The sequence below is a fragment of the Etheostoma spectabile genome, chromosome 18 (genome assembly GCF_008692095.1).
Source record: "Etheostoma spectabile isolate EspeVRDwgs_2016 chromosome 18, UIUC_Espe_1.0, whole genome shotgun sequence".
NCBI lineage: Eukaryota > Metazoa > Chordata > Actinopteri > Perciformes > Percidae > Etheostoma > Etheostoma spectabile.
In genome coordinates, this window is record NC_045750.1 from 20658453 (window position 1) to 20678451 (window position 19999).

The 19999-nt window shown below is 44.0% G+C and overlaps 1 long non-coding RNA gene across 1 annotated transcript; it reads left to right on the forward strand.

Annotated features, from left to right (window-relative positions):
- The first annotated feature begins 8175 nt into the window (after positions 1-8175).
- LOC116706457 (uncharacterized) lies at positions 8176-17573 on the forward strand. Its single transcript, XR_004336239.1, has 3 exons — positions 8176-8186; positions 11915-11918; positions 17381-17573. It is a non-coding gene; the product is annotated as an uncharacterized LOC116706457 (long non-coding RNA).
- Positions 17574-19999: the final 2426 nt, after the last annotated feature.

Sequence of the window (19999 nt, forward strand, 5' to 3'; positions counted from 1 at the left end):
AACAATAACAATTAAACTGGCTCTCAACAATGGTGGGTCCAAAAATGAACCTGGACATCTGAGACAGATGGACTGACCTATACTGGCTAAATAAAGCCCCACTCAAAGTCCATCACATTTTTTAGTAGAGTGGCCACATTGGGGATTCACCGTTGTTGCCTTTTTGTGGACCAGCTACCCCGTCTTCTTTGACACCACTTTCCCCTGGCTGGTATTTTTTTCCCCTCTCAGGATTAATCCCAATGAGACATCTAAAATGTCATAATAGAGAAAGTAAATAAGATATTAGGTATGGTAAGTAAAGATCATATGCATTTAATATGGAACCCTATCACAGTAATTGAATAAAAAATGAAGATGTCTTTTTCTGATAATGACCCCTGTGTCTTATAATTATGAGAGAATGTTCATGAACAAAACATTCCTGATTCAAGATTACACATCAGCTGTTGTCATTATTCCAGTATCTATTACACTTGGATTTGAGGGTGGCCTTAGGAAACATTGTTACGGTATATTTGTGAAACTTTATCTTTGGGCAGCTAGCAAAGGACACATTGCTCAATGAGACACCACAAAGAGTGACATGGCCGGTCTGAACAGCCCCATTCCTTAATTAAGATGGGTGCCAAAAGGAAGCAGGGTATGCTTTAATGTCCAGGAGATAGGTGCAACAACCGTAAAAGTTAATATACCAGCATGGCTTTCAATAAATGACAATTCAACATTTCTGAACAGCTGGGAAGAGGGGTAACATACTCTAACAATATTTCTGGCAGAAAATTTACTTTTGAACAAACTCCAGTGTCCTTGCAGCTTCTTCTTGGTATTGCTGATTGAACACATAGTACGTGGCAAAAACTGCAGCGAGCCCTGTGATGAGGTTTTTTAGATCCCTTCACAGATGACCTGGCTTTCAATGCTGATCATCCAATGTTCCAATGTGACTCCATCACAAGCAACTGAACTATGGGTGTAAGGGCCTTATATGAGGAAAAGAAGTTCACAGAAAAAGCCACCACTTTTAGATTGTTTTTGTTTTTTTAACAGTAACAATTTTTGCAACTTGATGTGTTTGGGTGGCATTAAAGCTATTTTTTGTTTTTGTTGTTTAACTGGTGTTTTAGGTCAATGAGTGTCCACATAAAGAATGAGAGAACTACATACATGACAGAACATGATACAACTTAAGTTTAGGAAACGCATACAGAAAGAGAAATTAGACAGATAGAGACACATAAAGACAGAGTGACTTTGTTCTATACTCCACGTCATGCTTTTATGACACTTAGCCAGTAGAATAAGTCGTGGACTGGTTGGGAGCGATCAAAATCAGCTGCTGTGGCAGACATCTGTAGAACATGGACAAAAGTATCCAAAGTAAGAATGGAATTGCATGTAAAGTCATTGTATACACAATACATAATGCTAAACAAATCTTACATAAGCTGAGTCTGCATGTGCCCGACATGTGCAAATGTATTCCTGCAGGAATACATCATGTTTTCACTACAGGCCTTCACAGCAAAATCTTTAAAATACTCTCTCAAGAAAAAAAAATCACTACATTAACAACTAATCAATTAACTTTTAGCTACTGCATGTTGCATAAGTGCATATTTGAAGCTACGTTTTAGCTTTTTGCATCAACCTGCACAACAAGCTTCTTCCTATGACCTCCCATCGACTGTTTTACTTGAAAAAGTAAAACAAATGGTAAAATAGAACCTTGTAACCCACCTTTGTTAAATCTCACAACAAAGCAAATGCTTAAGCCAATTTATGCTAATTTAAATAATGTGATTCAACAGAAAGCTAAACTTTTGTCCACATAGTTGCTAAATAAGAGTAGGCCTAACGTATGCTAGCGTGTTGCACGTACTTTTGACTTAATCTATTCGGTAAAAAACAGTCATTAAAATGTTAATCCAGCACAAAATCACATTAGCATTATGCTGATGAGAGAGCGGTGAGGAAAGCAGCAGGTGAAACATGTGCTCCATCCAGTTTGGTGTAGTCAGTTTAAGAGTCCGGATGAAAACGAATTCTTCAACTTCTTGTTATTGCGTCCTCAATCTCAAATAACAGATGTGTAGGCCTATTTTTAATTTTATTTAATTTTTGATTTTGCTCAGATAAACTATAAAACGGACCAAGAATGAAGTCTGATTTAAAGTTACCGGAAAAAGAAAAGAAAATACTATATTATATCGTAAGATTATAGGTAGCTTGCTGTAAAAAAAAAAAAATATATATACTGCTTTTTACCATAAGATTTTTCAGGAGCTTGCCGTTAATCTTTTTTTCCTCAAAGACATCAGAATCTACAGTATTCAACTGTATTAATGGAAAACGGTACATTACTGTGCAATACAAAGAATCTGCTGGGATGTAGGCTAGAAAATTTCCATGATGGGTGACATTAGTGAAATGTCGGGAGATGATATTAAAACTAGAAACTGTACGATGCTGTATGATGATGATACATTCTAATAATTTATATCATATAGTTGTGTAGTGTTGTAGTTGTTATTTACACTTGTTCAGATCAGATTTGATGGGGATGTTATACATTGTATTTTGTGAAGTTGTGAGGAGAAAATATATGAAAAAAACATTTTTTAATATGATACAGTCCAACACTACACAGAAAATGACCATTTAAAGTAGTGCTATCAGTGGAAATTAAACATAAAAACTAAGATTTATTGCAGTTCCATTTTCATGGTATGTTTTAGATTAGAAGTATCTGTTGTTGTTTCATTCTCTTTACTAACTGTAAGTATCATTGTAAGATTAGAATTTAAACTGCACAATATAGCAGTAACTACAGTGGTGTGAAAAAGGTTTGGCCCCTTGCCTCATTGTCCACTCCCCCGTTCCTTTGGCAGTTTGTCCACACTTAAGTGTTTCGGAACATCAAACCAATTTAAACAATAGTCAATGACAACACACTAAACACAAAATGCAATTTGTAAATGAAGGTGTTTATTATAAAGGTGAAAAAAAATTCAAACCATCATGGCCCTGTGTGAAAAAGTGATTGCCCCCAAACCTAATAACTGGTTGGCCACCCTTGCAGCAACAACTGCACAACAAGCGTTTGCGATAACGTCAATGAGGCTTTTACAGCGTCCTGGAGAATTTTGGCCCACTCATCTTTGCAGAATTGTCCTAATTCAGTTACATTAGAGGGGTTTCGAGCATGAACGGCCTTTTAAGGTCATACCCAGGGCCGCCTGTGGCTTAGGCAGTATGGCAAATGCTAAGGGCGCAAACCACCAGGGGGCGCCCGGCCTGTGCGTACCTGAACGTAGGGTGACCAGACGTCCCCGGTTTCGGGGACAGTCCCTTATTTTGGCTACCTGTTGGCGGATCTGTCCCCGGAAATGTCCCGGTTTTCACTGTGACTGAAAGACCGAAATTGGAGATGAAGAAAAAAAAGTAGCCGATAATCGCACACCCAACACACGCAGGCCTCAGAACGCCAGAGCCAGCGGTGCTCAGAGATGTTTTAGAAGCCGTATTTTACGATGTTAAAAATCACTGGTTATTTACATGGAGTCTGGTGCGTTTAGCGAACGCAATTTCGCGGACTTTTATGTTTTAAAAAGGATCTTAATCTTTAACAGAAAGGTCGACCTCCTTAGAAATCCTTTCCATATGTTGTCAGACACTTAGAATATTAATCTGAGTCTGTTAGCAGCAAAACAAGCACTTTTATGAACGTAAATACAAGCTGGACGATATCCCATAACTTAACTAGCGATCGTTTAATACTGCATCAATGTCAAAGGAAAATATGTCCTCAGTAGTTTTATTGATCTGATTCTCAATGAGCTGTCCAGAAACAAGCTTGAGCAGTAAAGCAAACGCTGTCAGTAGTTCAGTAAACATTACAACATTATGAAATATTGAGACTTTCATCTTGAATATTAGACTATAAGGACTTTCTATCTTGAAATATAGGACTTTCTATCTTGAAATATTAGGACTATAAGGACTTTCTATCTTAAAATATTAGGACTATTAGGACTTTATATTTTGAAATATTAAGACTTTCTATCTTTGAATATTATGACTTTTTATCTTGAAATATTAGGATTTTTTATCTTGAAATATAAGGACTTTCAGCTTGAAATATTAGGACTTTTTATCTTGAAATATAAGGATGGATTTTTTATCTTGAAATATTAGGACTTTCTATCTTGAGGTGTAGGGAGTGGAGTAGGAACTAGCAGCAGGGGTGGGTCTAGGAGATACCTTGGGGGGGGGGGGGGGGGGGGCTCAGCCCCTAATGAGAACAGCTCTAGGTCTAGTGTCCCCGTTTTAAGTTTTACAAAAATAAAAACATTACTTGTTTTGGAGGTAAATACGCTTCTGAGCTGAAAATGTCCCCGGATTTGTCTGAGAAATCTGGTCACCTTAATAAACGTCACCAATTAAAAAAACAACCCGACTTCTTTTACCTGCACTAAATTCATAATGTCAAAGCGTCCTAAACTGTCTGGTGCCCAGGGGAGGAAAAAAAAAAGTAGAGGAGGAAAAACGTGACAAAGACAGAGGTAATGTTACAGTAAAGGTGATGATGATAATGATATTATTTTGCTGTTGCAGAACAATGATTGATAATAGCATCAGCCGTTAGCATGACATAGTTGGCTAATCAATAAATAGCGAGCGCTATCTGTTAGTTTAACATCAGTTAACTGTACAGTGATGCAAGGGGGCGCCACCTAAAAATCTTGCCTAGGGCACCAAATTGTTTAGGGCCGGGCCTGGTCATACCACACATCTCATAGGATCAGGTCAGGACTTGGCTAGGCCACTCCAAGTCTTCATTTTGTTTCCTTCAGCCATTCGGTGGTGGACTTGCTGGTGTGTTTAGGATCATTGTCCTGCTGCGAACCCAAGTTCGTTTCAGCTTGAGTACACGAACAGATGGTCGGACATTCTCCTAGGATCTCTTGGTTGACAGCAGAATTCATATTCCTTTTATCACGGCAAGTCTTCCAGGTCCTGAAGCAGCAAAACAGCCCCAGACCATAACACTACCACCACCATATTTTACTGTGTATAATTTCTTTTATGAAATGCAGTGTTCCTTCTACGCCAGATGTACTTGGACACACACCTTCCAGAGTTCCCTTTTGAAACTCCATACTGCTAAGTAGGGCTGTAACGATATGCAAAATAAAACCCACATCGCGACACCGCTCCACGAACCTGTGTCACGTAGTGAGAAGGCAATAGCAACACCCCTTCCAACTCTCAGAGTTATCCTTCCCCTCCTGATTCAATGCTACCACATCTTTACATTACTATTGTCCTTTTGGTGCCTAATCCCTGATGTCTGGTAATTAGCTAACTGTAAAGATGGCTAAAGCAAAGGGGGGGGGGGGGGGGGGTTAAACGGAGCGGAGGTGTAACGTTACGAATGGCCGCTCTTCTGACTGGGTGCCGGGTCTGTTAGCGTCCTTAGCACCAGAGTTCAGTGCGACCTTGCTGACTGCTAGCTGACTGGGGGGCTGACTGTGGATGTGTCCCCGGGCCAGGGCTGTAATGATAGCGGATGGTTGCTAGCTGGCTGGGGGCTTACTGTGGATGTGTTCCCGGGCCGTGGCTTGTAATGATAGAGGATGGTTGCTAGCTGGCTGGGGGCTGACTGTGGATGTGTCCCCGGGCTGGGGCGTAATGATAGAGGATGGTTGCTAGCTGGCTGGGGGCTGACTGTGGATGTGTCCCCGGGCGGGGCTGCAATGATAGAGGATGGTTGTAGCTGGTGGGGGCTGACTGTGGATGTGTCCCCGGGCTGGGGCTGTAATGATAGAGCAGTGATTCCCGAAGTGGGGGTCGCGAGTTGATTTCCAGAAATAAAATAAAAATTTAAAAACGATTAGAAATAGCATGTTAGCCATGATTTTAACACAAGATAAAACTAGTGGATACATTAAAATGAAACCAAGCAAACTAAATAAAAAGGGAACAGCTGTTTTGATTTTCTTTCTTTCCGAGTAGCGGTCTCAAACTAACACTACAACTGCCGGATTCCAAAAGTACTGGAACCGCAAGACTCTAAACTCTATAATCTGTCATGATAATACCTAATTGCATTTTAATGCAGGTATTGTGTAGGATATCTTTAGAAAAACGAAATAACACCAAATGTACAATTAACGTGTTTATTATACACTTGAGTTGCCAGGTGCTTCATAACTCATACAATGGCATAGTAGTAAAACGTAATTATTCCATTCACATCTGAAAAATATGGTATGTAAAATGCAAATAACACCTAAAAGTATTTTCTTTGAACTTTATAACCTAACCTACCTGTCACTGCCTCCGTGTTGGTGTCTGCCGTGGTGCGCATTGCTCCTCGGACGCGTCCCCCCCCCACCCCGTGCTCGGACCGCGCACCCGTCCTTTCCTCCTCTAAACTCGTGTCTCAGTCCTCTGCCAGTTGCTGCCTGAACTTCCTCCAGACAATGTCCTGCTGGTGCCCTCTTGAGATGATGTGTGTTTTCCGCCAGTTTGAGGATGTATAAAGTTGTATAACACGTAGGCAGCCACGGCATCTCAGTCCGTGTCCCGCTCCTTCCACAGAGCGAAGCGCCGCGCTGCCTCCTGGTCCAGAACGGAGTCCATCCACGCCGTACTCATGGGGTAGCCTGGGTTACCAACCCGGGCTTTACCTTCGCCCCATCGCTGATGCCCACTGAAGTGAAGATAATGGGTAGACGCTCAGTCTAGGTGCTAGTTCTGGGTTTATCACTAGGTTCACTCAGGTGTGCCGGCCAGAGCACCACTTAAGGCCACTTATTCCAGAGTACGAAATGAAGAGCTGAGAGGTAGTTCCTTTTATGATTATTTATTTTCTCTTCTTCAATTGTGAGGGTAATTCTGCGTGTGTGGGTGTGTGTGGTTTTCTATAAAGAGAGAAACAAATACAAATGAATAAAGGAAACATATGAATACATTCATTCCTCCTTAAGCCCTAATATACATTACCATACATAAAAGAAACAATAGTCAGAATATGACTACATATCTCTAACTCTAATAATGTAAACAGAGAATAAGGGTTCAAACACTTCTCATATGCCTTTCATTAAGTTACCGATAACATACACGGCACTTCCTGTCATCTATAATACAATGTAAAGCCTCCAACTAGCTAAACGGCCCGATGCTTTTATTGTGAAAACCCCGGACCGGAAGCTATGTTCGGGCCGAGCTAGCAAAGCCTTGACAGAGAAGCCTCGACAGCGGCACACATAACAATATTTAACACTACTTACTTCGTATTCTACACAACCACAAAGTATGAACAATCCTTACAACAAGTAGTTACAGTAGAAACGAGTTTAAACACAACGTTACACATTTTGGCTCGACGCCAGGTGAGCCGAAGCTCGAAGCTAGCATGAATAAACGTGGCTATAATTAGCACAACGGTCGCGTAGCAACCTCTTAAACCCTTAACTATTATCCACGTTAGCTAAGTATCACAAATAACGGCTGATTTAACAGTAAAACACAATATCACGAGTGAAGCAGCAGAAACACTTACTCTTTTCATTTACGCACACTCTTAAGGAAGGTGCCGCTCACAACTGCTCTCCAACTGACTGACTAACTCTTTCATACTGCTGGTTAACGATGTGACGTCAACTATAATAAACATACCAGCATGCACTTTGGCTGTTACAAGCACTGAATGAAACGGGAGTAAACATGAAACATAAAACACAATCTGGTCAAGTGTACTAAATAATTGTTACACTAACATAATTTTGGGGCCTTTTCTACAGCCGCCCCCGAATGTATGTAATACATTCGCTCATCAATAAAGGCAACAAAGTCTATGTGGCTGGGTGTAGTGGCAGGAGTGGAACTGTCTCCATCTTCTCCAGAAGGTAGTGCAGGGAGGACAACAGCCTAGCAATGGCCGGGTGTAGATTCTCTCCTTCACCTTTACATCAGAGACCTGATGTACCCATCTGGGCTAGGAGAGTCTTGACCACTCTCCCAATGGGCCAGAGGGCCCTTGGAAGGTTGGATCAGCATCATCACTACACAGTCCTTTCAATATCAGCTGGTGTAGCCTGCCACTTCTGGCGAGCTTGCAGACTCGGAATATAGAGCGGATGAAACGGGCCCAAAAGGGTCTGCCAAAACTGGGAGTGTTTCCAACGGCGGGGCGATGAGCTCACTTCGGGGTAGACTACCTGAGGTGTGAGCATCAGGCCGCCCCATGAGAAGAACACTGGGAGTCACTGGATCTGGGTCACTGGTCTCGAAGACACATAACCCAGGGGCTTACTGTTGAGGATCCCTTCCACTCAATAAGTACGGTACGAAGCACTTCTCTGGAACAGGTTGAGCACACGACTGTGACATAGAGTGCGCTCTTAACCGATCGTATTTCCCTCTCCCACACCTCCAAAGTGTGGAGTGCTGGGGGGTTAAAGCGGGAAGGAGATCTTCTGTGGTGCAAGAAGATGTGCAGTTCGTTGGACATTCCAACGAAGGTCTCACGGACGTCTAGCTACTCCCCTTGAAGTTTGCCCCTGATCGGAGAACAGCTGCAGGCGTTCCTCTCGGGCAATAAACCGACGAAGAGGACATCAGAAAGGCGTCTGTATCAATGAGGTAGGAGGTCCAAGTGTACAGCCCTAGTTGTGAGGAACTTGAAGATAATCCCATCTTTTCCCTGCGCCGCACTTTGATCTCAAATGGCCCAAAGCAGTCCATCTGTAGAATAGAAAGCAGGCTTGAAAAGGCGCAGACGGGCTGATGGCAAGTCTGCCATTTTGGTACTGCAGGTCTTGCCCTCCATCGCCGACAGTCAGTGCAGCTGTGACTGATAGCGCGGACAGCCTCACGCCCTCGCAGGATCCAAAAGGAGCGTCTAAGTTCGGCAAACACCGCTCTGGCCTGGGGTGGCGGAGTGGTTTGTCAATATTGGATCAGAGCGTAGTCACTCGAGACCTGGGTCTAAGATGACTGGATGAAGAGTGGTCAGTTCTCAGGCCTTTGCTCGACGTAGGTCCTCCAACTCGAATGAGCTCTCCTTTTCATCCAGCTCGGAGACAGCATGCGAAGTCGACTGCTGCTGGGGACTGGTTACCAGCTTTCAGAAGGCTGTACTCCTGCTGAAAACTATCCTCTGAGCCCTCTGAAGTATCAACTGTTCAGCTGGCGGTAGTCTTCAGCTGTGGGTTATCTTTATAGTTGGGCGCCCATGCGCTCCCGCACTGTCTCTTCCAGCAGATCCTTCCAAGAACCGTATGGCCAAGTCTGAGTAGGCTGGCTTGGTGCAACTGTGGCGACCCACAGAAGGTAGACTTGCGCATCTGAGGTACTTCTGATTGTTCACAGCGGGGGTCCCTTGGCCTGAGTCTGGATTGTTCAGGAGGAAGGTAGTTCCCAGGGTCCATCTATTGGTCTGAAACAAGCTCTCGGAGCGTCTTCCTCGTGTTACGTCATCAGCAGGGTTTTTGCTGTATCAAGTATCTCCAGAACGTGTCTGTCTGTCAGCTCCTGTATCTCGGCCACGCGGGTGCCCACAAAGACCTTGAATCGGCAGATCAGACCTCAGCCATGTCAGCACCTGTGGAATCAGACAAAGGGTTGTCTGATCAATGTGGATGGTCAGCTCCTTCTTCAGCACCTGGGAGAGCTGTGCACCAGTAAGAGCAGCACAGAGTTCTAATCGGGGCATAGAGTGAAATCGCTTGGGAGCGACTCTGGAACGGGCCATCAGAATGAAGATACAATTCACCGTATCTGTCAGTGGTCCGTAGGTACGCCACTGAGCCATACGCCTCTTGAGGCGTCGCAAAATACATGCACCTCTCTCTGAAGAACGGAGGTATCCACGTTTCTCGGCAAGTACGGTCGGGCAGGGTTACTTGAGGTAAGACTTGAGTTCTTCTTCCAGTCTTTCCACTGCTGCAGAAGCTCCTGCGGTAGTAGTGGATCACCATCCCCTGTGTTGTCCCAAGGATGTCGGACAATTATCTTTGCTCTTGGTGGTGTAAGGGTGAAATGAACACAAGGGATCGTACTGACTCGCCAGCACCTTGAGATATTAAGCCATCGTGGGGACACCGTACTCCACATGACGATGCTTGTAGCCAAGGTCATCGGTGTGGAAGAGCCAGCTTAGTAGAGTAGATCGGGGTATCTGTCTTGTTCTGAGCCAGCCATAACTCAACACAAGCAGAGCAGCTTTCTTCTGGTAGGTGGCTTATACCCCTGGTCGTTGCTGGCCCACTGACGCAGATCAAAGCCTGCAGATGCAAGAATGGTCGTAGTTTGTCGACAAGATGCCTTGCCTCAGCAATAGTGGGGACACTCTGGAGAACAATTATCCACATAAAAACATTTCTCAAATGAGATCCTCAACTCTTCATTCTGGCTGGCTGTATCAAAGATGTGGGTTGTTAAGCAATGTGGCAAGCAGGGGCTAATGTGTTCCAAACGGTAGCACCTGCACTCGTCACACACAGGGGGTCTTCTTGAATGATGTCGCGCCAAAGAAATCTGAGCGAGCCGCGGTCTTCTGGGAGGGGGAACTTGGTGGAACTGCCTTTGATGTCTCCGCTAACGCACAACTGCATGTTGCGCGAATCCAGCAGAACTCCCAGTGTGATGCTCCTAAGTCGGCCCAGGCAGTAGTAATATTGTGAGGTTCTGTCCACCGACTACCGATAGGAGCAGTTGAATACCAGCCTATTCTTGCCATTATGGTCACCATGGTGAGGGATATACCATTCCTCACGATCGGCAGCTGGAACTTCAGGTGCCACACTGATGACGGAGCGCCTTTATAAGTTTCTCCATCTCCACTTTGTAGGCTTCGCCGTTTAGGGTCTCGGCCAGTCGCCTTTCTACAACTTCGTAAACTAGGCATGACAGCTTCTTAGCAGCTTGGAAGAGCGGCATGTCTCTCCGGCGGAGCAGTGGGTGGCGTAACGTAGAATGCCATCAACTTCCACCCTGATGGTTTTGGTTCCCAAGATGCTGATGGCCTCTTGGTCTGCCTTGAACGAGTGACTAGTTTCTCGATTTGAAGGGACAGTGTCGAACTGCATAATCTCTCAACATGTTTTCATCAGCTCGCTCACCTGGGGTGAACGGTGTAAATAGACACTGCTGTGGTTGGGCGAGGTGAGGACTACACTTGTGGACCCTGCAGTGTCCAGCTAGTCTTGTGGGATGGCAGCTGGCCACCTGGAAGTCCCAATCGACGGGTTCAATGGAGTGGGAAGATGGGGATGGTCACTCCCAATGAGAAGCAGGGGTTTGACATGTGAAGGGTCGTATAGGAAGGCCAGTGAGGTGTTTGTAGGTGTTCCGAAGTTGCTCCATGGGTAAGTATGGGCAGCTAGTCCAATGCGAGACTGGTGAATGCACCTTTAATCTTGAACTGGTCTTTGGCTTTGACGGCGAGAAAGAAATGAGAGGACACTGATGCACCACTGAGTGTCTGCACTTCCTCTCTATCGTGCGGAGTGGTAGGTCTTCTTGAGTCCCCTGCACCCCTAGCTTTTCGCAGCATTGGCAACAACATAGTCCTCTCTGAGCGGTCACAAGTATGGCATAGGTGGTGATTGATGATCACCATGGTGGATGCGGACTTTGACCACTTTCAGAAGGACCCGACTGCCTCAGTGGTCGGTCTAGATATAGAACCTCTGTTGTGCCCCTCATCGCATGGCTTTCCGCTGCCGGGTGTAGAAGCTGCTTCCTTGATGACTCACATTCACCTCGTGCAGCACCTGGAGGTGTTTCCCCTTGACAGAGGGGCATGTCTTTTTTAAGTTGCATGGGCCCGCTGATGTGGCCGTGCACATCGCAACATCTCTTGTTATTTTTATCCATTCGGTCAGCTGATCCTTGTTAGCCTGGTTACCTCGCGTACACTGACTGAGGTAGTGTTCCTCGTTGTTGCAGAAGGGACAGTATGGCTTGCTCTTGTTCCCTTGAAGGGCTGCAAACCCTACCGCCTCAGGTCTTAGATGTGTCCTCACACCGTGGAGGACAGTGGTAGTTGCTTACCTTCTACCCTCAGGCGGACATGCTTCTCCCGCGTCCTTTCCAGCTGACTGTCCTTCGAGTCTTGGCACCAAGACTGTATTTCAGCACTCTGAGAGAGTTAAGGTGTGGGTTGTGTGCCCTGATGGTACATGCAGCGGCGAAAACTCAGCTCTCTGCTCAGGTGGCAGCTTGCTCACATGGCGAGCAACGTGTGAGCCACACTGCAGTTCCACTTCACCCTCGTGGCCTAGTGTCTTCAGCATTCCACAAGTGACTGAATCTGGGAGTGCAAACTTCTCAAATGCAGCAAAGTCTCCCCGCCTTATGTCTGGTGAGTCCATCACGGCAGCAATACGTCTCAGCGCTATCTGATGTGGTTGGCCACATTTATTAGGGCAACCATTGTGTCCGAGAAGGGTGTTGGGAGTTAAGGTAAGATTGCTATTAACCTGGCTTCTTCTATGCAGGTGATCGACAAGCACTTGGTATTAAACAGCTCAGATGCATCATGTGGTAAGAGGTTCTCCAATGAGATCTTGCCGTGCAAACTCACTTGGGTCCGACTTGAGAAGTTGCGGATTGTTGGGCGTGGCCCCGGTAACTTGGCTCGGGATGTTGGAGTAGACTCGCGATGATCTAAAGGGCAGTGGCTGGTCCATGCCGGTTGGGTGTTGTGTGGGGCGTTGGTGTGCACTAAGCTCACTCTGTTGACCAACATAAGCGTAGGTACTGTACTCGGGGGAGGTAGCTGGGGTGGGACAGAAGATGAGCAGGCTTGTACCAGGGAGGGGATGACGGGCATCGTCATCCCATGGTGGGCAGTAGGAAGGGGCCCACGTGCTGAGGATTAAGTTGTGGCTGGCCCACAGGCCTGGCGGGAGCTTCATCCTTAATTCTTGAACCTCATATCTTCCTAAATGAGGATGTAGCCTAGGTGGGTCACCAAGCAGAAGTCGGCAATTACTGGTTCTGGCCATGGTGGTGGTGGGCGCGGCCAATCATCCCCTTCCTCAGCTTTAGGTTCACTTTCAACGGGTGGCTGTGGTGGCATCACGCTGACTCGGCTTTCTAGTATGGAGAGAGGTTTGAGTCGGATGTTGCAAACAGCATCTACAACTGTTCTATCTGCTCGCAGGCCTAAGCTCTACTTATATCAGAGTGCCATGTGCCGCTGTGTGCTGCAGGAGGTTTTCATGACGAATGTCATCTAACTACTCTGCTGTCCTCATGTGAAAGTATGGGTGCAGCGCTGGAGGGAAGGGAGAGGTATCTCGTAGCTGTTCAAATCTCTCTCTGAAAGCCGCTGGGGGGGCTAGCTGGTCTTGGCTGTGCTGGGGCTATCAGCCCTATAGCTCAGGTCCATCTCCTGAAGAATAGCATCCGCCTCTGCAGGCGAAGGGGAAAGGCATAAGGGGGGGTGAGGGGTGTCATCCTGGCATTTCCCTGGTGGCACTCTTTAATTCTCTCTGTACCTCTGACCGAGGTAGCCTTGATGATCGACCTCATAGTCTGCAAGCGTACAGGTGGGGGTGGATATGGCGCTGGGACGTGCACCACGCGCAGCGTACTCTGGATGTAGTTCCATCTTTGACGACCCAGTGACCGGCTCGAAGGACCATCAATGAAGTGAAGATATGGGGAGACGCTCAGTCTAGGTGCTAGTTCTGGTTTATCACTAGGTTCACTCAGGTGTGCCGGCCCAGAGCACCACTTAAGGCCACTTATTCAGAGTACGAAATGAGAGCTGAGAGGTAGTTCCTTTATTGATTATTTATTTTCTCTTCTTCAATGTGAGGGTAATTCGCGTGTGTGGGTGTTGGTGTGGTTTTCTATAAAGAGAGAAACAAATACAAATGAATAAAAGGAAAATAATACATTCTTCCTCCTTAAGCCCTAATATACCTTACCATACAAAAGAAAAATAGTCAGAATATGACTACATATCTCTAACTCTAATATGTAAACAGAGAATAAGGGTTCAACACTTTCATATGCCTTTCATTAAGTTACGACCCATACACGGCACTTCCTGTATCTATAATACAATGTAAAGCCTCCAACTAGCTAAACGGCCGATGCTTTATTGTGAAACCCGGACCGGAAGCTATGTTCGGGCCGAGATAGCAAAGCCTTGACAGAGAAGCCTCGACGCGGCACACCATACACTATTAACACTACTTACTTCGTATTCTACCAACCACAAGTATGAACAATCCTTACACAAGTAGTTACAGTAGAAACGAGTTTAAACACAACGTTACACATTTTGGCGCTCGACCAGGTGAGCCGAAGCCGAAGCTAGCATGAAAACGGGCTATAATTAGCACAACCGGTCGCGTAGCAACCTCCTTCCCTTAACCCAACATATCCACGTTAGCTAAGTATCACAAATAACGGCTGATTTAACAGTAAAACACAATATCACGAGTGAGCAGCAGAAACACTTACTCTTTTCATTTACGCACACTCTTAAGAAGGTGCCGCTCACCATGCTCTCCAACTGACTGACAACTCTTTCATACTGTGTTAACGATGTGACGTCAACTATAATAAACGACCAGCATGCACTTTGGCTGTTCAAGCACGAATGAAACGCGGAGTAAACATGAAACATAAAACACAATTGGTCAAGTGTACAAATATTGTTACACTAACATAATTTTGGGGCTTTTCTACACCCACGTTGTTACTCAAGACCGCTTAAAACCAACACACGAAATACCGAATACTGTATGGCCGAAATAGGAAAAGGGATTTTATTTTTGGGCCTAGTGTGTAATGTATATAAAAACTATTAAATTAAAATATAGAGCTTTTAACTGCTGTGCTCCAAACATCTGCACATCCACCTCATAGGTGAGATTAAGTTCAAATTAAAGTAATGAGTAAATTACTGTAATAATTCATGGCTTGTTTAGTGTTATTTTGTGTTCAATATGCTCTGTTTGGATACGCGTTGTAGTGCGTGCGCGTTGCGCGCAATGTTTATTGGGGGGGTGGGGGGGGTCGCGATGAACTTGCACCGTTACTTTGGGGGTCGCGGGCTGAAAGTTTTGGGAACCCCTGTGATAGAGGATGGTTGCTAGCTGGCTGGGGGCTGACTGTGGATGTGTCCTCGGGCCGGGGATGTAATGATAGAGGATGGTTGCTAGCTGGCTGAAGACTGACTGTGGAATGGATGTGTCACCGGGGCTGTTGTCGGCTCTCGTTCCGACTGAAGCCTCGCAGCGCCGGGAGAATAAGAATGACTGGGGCGTGCTAGCTAGCTAAATTACCACTAGATTTGTCGTCTATACAGTTAACATTACTGATGAATTTGTGGGTTAGCCCAGAGTTGTTAACCATGGTCAAAACAATCATACAAAAATTAAATGAGTGTGTTGAACGGTGTCGTAATGTTATGCTACCCAACCAGCACCTTTACTGTAGGCATCAAAGCACTCCTCTTTGTTCCACCTACAGGTTGGGAGCGGAATTATCCGTTACTGGTATCATTACCATTGACTTATGTCTCATGACATTTTTTTAAGTTACAAAAGAATTTTTGGTGTTAGATCAATCAATATCAATAAATAAGGTCTTTTGTATTACTGTGTAGCAAAGTGGAATGTAATCAATGACAAAATGATGCCATGTGGCAGAAAAAACGTTTTATGTTTACTGAATGGGCGTGCTTGTCAAAAGAATTAGTAGCACTAAAAGTAATTTGCGTTAACTTGCTAAAGCCTTAAAATATTTGTGTTTAAAAAAAAAAAAAAAAGGATTCATACAGTGACAAGAGGACAGTGTGTGGTTGGATCTGGGGAAGCTAGCTCAAAAATGTCTGGTTTGGTCCCTTCACTTGATACCTTATGATTTGTTTTTACACATCCGAAAAAGGGGGAGTGGTTTAAAATGCAGGTTTCTGACAGATGGTTAGGGCCAGTGCCAACGCAGGCCTGGGCGAGAGGTAGGTAAAAGGTGGGCCCAAGTGAGACACAAACCACAAACTGATAATCTGGCACACCATCTAACATTTTGGCAGTTCTCTGAGGGTAACAATCACCAAAGCAAGGTGCTCTAGAGCCAGTACTTTTGAAAATAAATTGACATTAATTTCCAACCACAGCTACAATCAGTACAGAAATCCTCATTACCTTTCAGACATGTACGCGGTTTCCTTTGTGCCTAATCTACTGAGAAATAAAAAGCAGATTAGACTGACAGACAAGCTGCTTTGTGTTGTGGCTTGGTGTTAAACATTTACTCACTTTGAATCTTTTGGGTTCAAGAAAAGACAGAAGTCTCCAGTGCAAAACTTGAGCTAAAATTGTCGGTTTGGGGACAGGCAGTGCTGACTGTAATGAGCCACAGAGGGGCCATGTCAGACAGGAGACAAAAGACCCCACTGGAGTCGTTCACTCTCACAGGGGAGAAGTGCACATTCTTCTGTCCTCCCCTTCTGGGTTTGATACTCTGGCTCTGTTGTACTGATCAATACATCCTGTTCTCCTCTTTTCTGGTCAGCTTGTAACCAAGCCCGTTGGGGAAATGTGAAATGGCAGAGTTCCATAAAGCAGCTGTGCTCCACCCCCCATCGGCTGCCAGTGCCTGTCTTAGTGGGAGCTGATATAACCCACAAGGAGCTGTGACGGAGGGATGTTACATGAAACCAGCGTGACAGCGTGAAAAACATGAATGTCTTTATAACCATCAGGCCATAGATAAATTTAGCATTTCAATCTGTCTCCACTAATCTAATCACATATTTGCAGCTGTACATGTGATTACACACAAATGTACTAGTATTAATTTTTTTTTTTTAAGATTACTTTTTTGGGCATTTATGGCCTTCACTTTTGACAGGACAGATGAAGACATGAAAGGGGAGAGAGAGGGAAAAATACATGCAGCAAAGGTCGGAGTAGAACCCCGGCCTGCTGCGTCGTGGCGCAAAAATCCTTTACACAAGGGCTCCCGCTCTACCAACTGAGCTATCTGGGCGCCCAAATTTACTTGTATTTGGCTCACTACTTTTTTTTATCCTTGAATTTATCAGTTTATTTACTTTATTATTTCAAATGGGAAACTTGATCTGCAGTTAGGAGTGCAAGATAAAAAACACATACAAACTACCTACAAATAAACAAAAGACAACAATACAAAGACATGAAGATGTACAACAATGTTATCAATACACAATATATACAATCCCATTTTACAGAACACCACAGGAGCAATCTCTAAAAATTCTACATTACATGTGCAAATTAAGCTGTTATTGCACATGGAACAAAGGAGCTTTTACTCCTATTGCTCTTGAACCGGGGGAACTCTCAGTCTACGGCCTGAGGGGAGTGTTACAAACTCAGAGTGAATGGGGTGGTTTGTGCAGTCTAATATAGACCGGGCCTTGGGGAGTACTTGCTGGTCAAAGATAGCCATCAAGGGGGACTGTGGGATACCTTTCACCTTGCCAGCCACCTTTACAACATGGCTTAGGTGGATTTTGTCCCTGATGTTAAGATTACCATACCAAGCAGCCATGGGAACGGTAAGAACAGATTCAACAAAAAACTTAATTAAAAAAAATAAAGACATAATTTTACTATCTACATTAAAGTGTTTAACTTCCTGAGGAAGTACACATGTTGCTGTCCCTTCTTACAGGCTTCATCACAATTGGCATCAAACTTCAAAATGTTTATCAATGACTGTTCCCAGATACTTATACTGCTCTACAAACTCAATGCCAGTGCCTTTTACATAGGTCTAAGATGGCGGGAGAGATGATTACCTAAAATCAATGACCATATCCTTGGTGGCGTTTAATTGGAGAAAGGCCTCATCACAACACTGGACAAACTCATCTACCACTGGCCCATGTTATGTTGAATATTGAAGTCTGATTAATAAATATCAGTCTGTCAGTCGGACTTTCATCAGGTCCAAATTCCACATCTTTCCTTTCTCTTTGCCAACGTTCACAACCAATGCAGATGTAAGTCCTATAGTAGAGGTTACTAGATTGTAACGTGTCCCAGGGCCAAAAATAAAAAAATAAATAGATAGATGGGAGGGAGGGAAGACAAAACAAAACATGCAGAAACAGACAAATACACAGACATACACAAGACAAGGGACCAAACACCGATGCAAGTGGACCTCTACGATTCAGCGATGACCAGCCAAGTGTCCAGAGTCTTTCCTGGTGCTCCATGTATGTGCGCCCAAGAGAGCTCGACGTACACCACATCCAAGAAGGAAAGGATCCATGCACGGCTAGTCATGAGCGTTTTGCTGTTATGATAATAACTACAGTCAGAGATCAGACACAAGTTTTGCATAAGAAGGCAGGTGGCGATAGTGGTTGGATTAAAAAAAAAAAAAAAAAAAAAAAGGGCTTCACAGGGCTTCACTCAGGAGACCGGGATTCTTGTCCAGTGTGAAATCATAAGTCAACGGTCACTTTTTGAAATTAACTGATTTTTATGGACCTAAATCTGTGACGTAGTTTATTTCATTTTTATGTGAATCATTTAAAGACAATCCCTGACAACAAGCATTTTTTTCATGGCCTAACCTTAACACAACATAACTATGTGTTTAAAACAGCAACCGTTACAATTGAATGGTGACAAGATGAAAAACTGCAACCGTGGTTAAAATATCATATATATGTAGTTTTTGGAGTCATAAACAATTTACCAGTTCTGTGTTGTTTTACTTGTGTATAACCTTTACCATATCCTCAACTGAAAAAGTACTTAAAACTGCAGTGAACAGCTCTTCAAGCAGGAAACACATGTGGGTATAAAGTCTAAATAAAAGTGTCCCAGACCATAGTGAAGGACTGCCTAGTCATCTTTTTAAGTTTGTGTATAGTCCCAGACACATTTGGATAAAGGTAATTTGTCTATGCCCAACAACTGGGACGAGGTTGTGAAGTCTGTACCTGAGGCAAGGTACCAAACAGCCACTGCCAGCTGTACGACCAAGCAGGGGCATGTATTCTTTTTGGTTTTGCAGTGATTGCAGTTTCCAACTTGTCACTTTGACATTTCAGACATTCTGATGTGAGGTGTAACTGGAAAATAATCTAAAGCAAATGTAGACATACCTGAGTACAATACTCTCAAACAAGACCACAGTCACACTACCAATGCATTACTCCTTCACAATGAATACATAAAGGACACGGCCGTTCATTATCTTGCACACAATATCCGTCATATTCTTCCAGCTGAGTCATTTGATCTACTTATCTCACTGCAAGTAAAAAACAAACTGTGCCAGGTGTGAGATTCTATTTGTTTCTGTACATTACACACATTGCCATTGTCAATGTCATTGTAAAACACAGAAGTCAGCGTTACATGAGCCTGATTGCTGCAAATAAAACTCCCAAGTGAGTTGGTTCAGCATTATGAGTATTTCAATGCATGTTCTCCCCTAATGCCAAACAGTAAAGATATCCTAGTTTATAAAATGGCCATTCATTGTTGGGCACTGGTGTTATATTGTTAAACATTTTTTATTGAGTTCAGATCACAGTCAGACAAAAAAATGTGGGAATGTCCAAAAGTCTGCACGCTGATGTTTTATTGGCAACCCGATGGAGTGTTTGAGCTTATTTTTATTTAAACCTCTTTGCTTTTCTTACAGTAGTATTGCAGTCCTTTAATATGAAAACTAGGGCTGGGACGACATGGTTCTGTCCCAGTTGAAATGTTTCATTATACATGGGTGCCCATTTGATTTGTATTGCAATTTTCGTCCATTGTGATTCTAGAAGTTATGTGATTCGATAGTAATTGCAATTTTCTTTCCTTCTTTACCAAAAGCAAAAGTTAAATAAAACACCTTTAGAACTTACATGAGAACTGTTTTCTAAGAAAAATACACATCATTGGTCAGTCAGTCTGACATGTATTTCATCTGTAAGTACATAACATGCATTCTCTGCATTTTC